This window comes from Cebus imitator, unplaced genomic scaffold (assembly GCF_001604975.1).
Source record: "Cebus imitator isolate Cc_AM_T3 unplaced genomic scaffold, Cebus_imitator-1.0 Scaffold43, whole genome shotgun sequence".
NCBI lineage: Eukaryota > Metazoa > Chordata > Mammalia > Primates > Cebidae > Cebus > Cebus imitator.
This window is the reverse complement of record NW_016107358.1, coordinates 3,649,135-3,654,402: the sequence shown is the minus strand read 5'-3', so window position 1 is coordinate 3,654,402 and position 5,268 is coordinate 3,649,135.

Below are 5,268 nucleotides of genomic sequence, written 5' to 3'. Positions count from 1 at the left end.
ACCAAAAAGTCTGAGGATGGCTGAACCTACAAATGGCTGGGTACATTTACTGTCAACTTGGAAGCATTCTCTCCTAAAAAACAGTGTTTCGAAAAAATGTTTTCTGTGACTCAGAGGCGAGTTTTCCATAGAGTAGCCTCTCGCCTGGCTATCAATTGGCTGCACCTGGGCTGCTTTCCATCTGACCTTATCTCTAACATCCTCTATAGCTCCCTTCAGGCAAACAAAGCAGGACTTGGTGGGGGGGTCGGACCCAACAGCATATTATTCTTGGAAAAGACTTGCCCTGGGTCCTGAGCCTCCTCAAAGCTTAATCAGTTTAAGCCAGTGTTTTCGAAGAAGCTCACCTTCGTCACCTGCCTATCTAAAATTCATCATATTTGAGCTTTTCTTGGGGTATAAGCAGCCATTTGAAAATATATATCTGGTTTCTGATTGCACTGGAATTACCTGGGACATTTTTAAAATATGAAGGCTCCCAGGCCCCATATCAGACCTGAGGAATCAATAGCACAGAGCTGAAAGGAACGTGTGTACTCTCTATGACAAGCTCCCTCCATGACTTGTGATGCACACCATCCCGAGAAGGCACAGTCTGTGCCTGGAGATCAAAGGAAGTTTGAGACCCAGGCAGCCCCCAGCACCTACCAGTGAAGTCGGGAGCCCGTGCAAGGAGAGGTGGGCCAGGTGCTCCAGGGCTTTGGAGAGTCTTTTCATTAGGAATAGCGACTAACAGAAGGTAAAAGGAAGAAAAGGGATATCAACGTGGAAGAAATACCAGGTCAAGAGAGAGGTTCCAGACACAAGGGCCCAGGAAGGCTAGACTTTGAATATTCCACACCCCTAGTTTTGTTTAGAGTCAGCCCCAAGACTTCATATAGCGAAGACTCAGTTTAGACTCTGAATTCAGTCCAAAAGGCCAGCTCTGATGAAGACTCCCAGGAAACATAAGCAGAGAAAAAAAATTATTTCTTATTTTCTAATTTTTTTTTTAAATGTTGTGGGTACATAGTAGATGTATATATTTATGGGATGCATGAGATGTTTTGATACAGTCATGCAATGTTAAATGAGCGCATCCAATTACATTCTTTAAGTTATTTTAAAATATAAAATTAAGTTATTATGAACTCTAGTCATTCTATTATACTATCAAATAGTAGGTCTTATTTGTCCTTTCTATTTTTTTGTACCCATTAACCATCCCCACCTCCCTGCAACAAAGAAAATTTTAAAATCAGGAAGAGTCATCCTATAAATATGATCTAGAATGATTACACAAATAAGCATGAAAGTGGTCATGGAAAAAGTCAGATAGAAGATCCAAAGTCAACCACATTTTCACCTACAAAGTGAGAAAGAAACCCTGTGTCTGCATGTTCTCCTGGCCGGGTGGTACAGGAAGCAAGAAGCCAGAGGGAGAAGGTTCTAGGCTCCAGGCTCTAGGTCTGGGCATTCTGCCCTTACCCATTGTTGGGTAACTTATATTAAAAAAAACAAACAAACAAAAACTAAGCCCAAAATAGCCTAAGAATGTGTATGCTTTACACACTTTCTTTGCTGTTGGTGCCCTGGATTATTCAGTGATGCTTTAATGCAATATCGTTTGAAGCAATCAGTTTCTATATGTAAACCCTTTCCCAGTCTTTTCAATTGTCCTTCAATTGCGAATTGTTTTCAAAGAAGGCTTTAACCTGTTAGCTCTTTCCTCGGTTCCTTCTGTTCCTGAGCATCCTGTGAATGGCCTACATCCTGAACATGTAGGCCATTCACATACTGATGATTTTTAAGTTAAAAATGTTGCATTTCAGGAAAGGCCTAGTGAATTTGGGAAATATGGTAAACAAGGTAGAATCCAATTTATTGGGATAACTTTTGGTTGCCAGAATACTTTCAACTTTCTCTTATTGTTGTTGCACAAACAAGATTGAGCTGCCCTAGCAAGTCTTACCCAGGTTTTGCAACACATTTACAAGTACAAATCTGTGTGGCAAAGAGTACTTTTTGTACTATGGGCAGCTTTGATAACCAGCGGAGGTAGGAGGAACTCAATTTAGCCCAATCTGTAGTGCCTTTGCAAAGCTCTTGCTCTCTGCCTTAACCGTCCCCATGTTGAAGATAAAATAGAAAAAGAAAAGAAAAGAAAAGACAGAAATATCTACCTTGTACAGACCTTTCAGAAGATAGGTTGCAGAATTACAGAATGCCTGACGAGATGTGCAATTCCTTTCTCACTGGCTTGCTGCTAAGAAGGATCCATTGTTCATTTTGTTGGAAGATATGAGATGCTTTTGACTACATCAGATCTATTTAATAAATGACTTTTTCAGTGATTTCAGCAGTAGATACTCCAAAAGCATTATGAGACATCTTTGATAAACATTTTTTTCTCCTCAAATCAGTTTTTAGAGTACTTTAGGCATGTTAGACATCACTAGTTTCACAAAACTATGCAACATCAATGATCCAGTGGGTTAGAACCATCAGTACTTCACTTTAGGATGAATCATTTTTTAGTCCCTTTGTATTCTTTTTATCCCCCACTTCAAGGGAACTTTCACATCATAGTTACTCATTGAACAGCAGATGAAGAAATGCCCTGTATGGTAGCTTAGTTGAAAATGACATGTCAGTGATGTCTTTAAGATTATTCAGAGAGCTTTATCCAGATGACATGATCAAGGTAGGTGAGGTCCTTGGTATAACAGAATCCCAACTTGCATCTAATGTGGAGAGGATAACATGGGACCCTAAAGCACCAAGATGTGGACTGCACTCCATGGCCATGCTGCCTGTTGACATGCTGGGACAGGGAGAACCTAAAAACTCCATGTTCTCTGCTGGGTGTGGTGGCTCACACCTGTAATCTCAGCACTTGGGGAGGCCAAGGTGGGCAGATCACTTGAGGTCAGGAGTTTCAGATCAGCCTGGCCAACATGGTGAAATTCCCCTCTCTACTAAAAATACAAAAATTAGCCAGGTGTGGTGGCAGGTGCCTGTAATCCCAGCTACTTGGGAGGCTGAGGCACAAGAATGGCTTGAACCCAAAGGCTGCAGTGAGCAGAGATCACACCACTGCACTCTAGCCTGGGTGACAGAGTGAGACTCTGCCTCAAAAGAAAAACAAAAAGAAAAATCTCCATGTTCTGTCTCTTGTGACCACTCTAGAATTAGTTCTATTTTTTCCTAGATTTTTAAGATATAACATTGCTTTCTCTGAAATTTTATTTATTTTATTATGTAATCATGTTTATATTTTATAGTTTTTTTAAAATCCATGTATGAATGAACTCATTTATGATGTACCTACCCTGCTGTGATATGGAAGATCTGTTCATTTCTTAACAACTAAAAGGTATATTTGATTCATGTGGTAGTCTAGATGCATGTGTGTATCTATGCATGAGCTATTTGTTTGTTTGCATATTTATTTGGTTGCTTAGTTGTCTATATGTGAATTCATAATTGACTTGAAGGCAGGAGCTGTTTCCTACTTATCTCTGTATCCTGAGATCTCATAGATAGTAGGTGCTTAACAAATGTTGAAATAATGTTAAACAAATCACACCAAATTTCTTAATGGAATTGAGACAAATTATAATTAAAATGTACATCCCATCAGTATCAAATTCAAAGGATCAGGAAAAATCTTGCAGAAGAAATCAGGAAGGACACTAAGATGTAGTAAGTGCAAATTTAGGCTGTAAATTAGACTCTGAGCTTCCTGATAGCCAGAGTAGACGGAAAATTTGCTAAGGTATATTGGAAACAGAGATTATAAATTTAGAAATGTTAGTCTTATATTTTAATACATTTAAGCCATTAATAGATGTTTATTATTATTTTACTACATTAGAGGTCTTTTTCATTTATAATTACACATTTTTCTTGGGATAATAAATATTGATTCCGCAAATTGCTTTTATGCTTTTACATACACTGGATACTTACAATAAAATGGAAGGCATCAGATAATCTTATGAAAAAATGAAAGTTCATCTTTCTGAAAGTGAAACCTCCTTAGACTTTTTTATTTAGAAATGATTAGATTCCTTCACTGTTTGAGATTATAAACTTTACAGATAAACTGTGCCTAAAGCAATCCAAAAGCCTATCCCAAACTCCTACCAATGAAAAACACCCCAGAACAAGATAAAAATACCTGGAATGGTTGATTGACTCTTAGAGTAGATGTGGGCATTACGAGTAAGAAATTTTCCTCCAGTAGTGATGCATAGCAACTCTTGAGAAAGTACACATAGAACCACTTATGAATGCTCAAATGAGGAAAACATCTAAACATTTTAATGTGCAAAGAACTCTGGTTGCTAATTAAGAACTGACCTTGTGGAAGACTGTGTGGCGATTCCTTAAGGATCTAGAAATAGAAATTCCATTTGACCCAGCAATCCCATTACTGGGTATATACCCAAAGAACTATAAATCGTCCTACTATAAAGACACATGCACACGTATGTCCATTGCAGCACTGTTTACAATAGCAAAGACCTGGAACCAATCCAAATGCCCATCAATGATAGACTGGACAAAGAAAATGTGGCACTTATACACCATGGCACATTTACAGCCATAAAAAATGATGAGTTCGTGTCCTTTGTAGGGACTTGGATGAATCTGGAAACCATCATTCTCAGCAAACTGACACAAGAACAAAAAAACAAACACCACATGTTCTCACTCATAGGCGGGTGTTGAACAATGAGAACATGTGGACTCAGGGAAAGGAGCATCACACACTGGAGGCAGTTGCGGGGGGGGGTTGGTGAGGGACAATGGTGGGTGGGGAGGGTGGGGAGGGATAATATGGGTAAAAATGCCAGATATAGTATGCACCTAAAGTAAAATAAAAATAAAAATTGAAAAAAAAAAAAAAGAACTAACTATAGAGGATTTTGATTTTTTTCTCCAACATCACTTAATGTCAGGTGATCTTAGGGAGGTCACAAACCCTGTGAAACCTCAGTTTCTTAACTGGCAAAATGAAAATCATAATACCTGCCTTATAAGAAATCAATACAGATCAGTGAGATTATGTACATGGACAAAGTTTGCAAATTATAAAGTTATAATTTTGGTCTTATAGATTCTAGCATTGACAGCAGTTAAATTTGAGCTGGGAAGAAGTCGATTTTTTGCAACCATGCATATATGATTAGTCAAATTCATGTAAGTGTAACTAATTTCATCTACTGCTGTGATCCACTTAATTTTTTTCTCCATAAATGTATACAATTTTAAAACCTATTT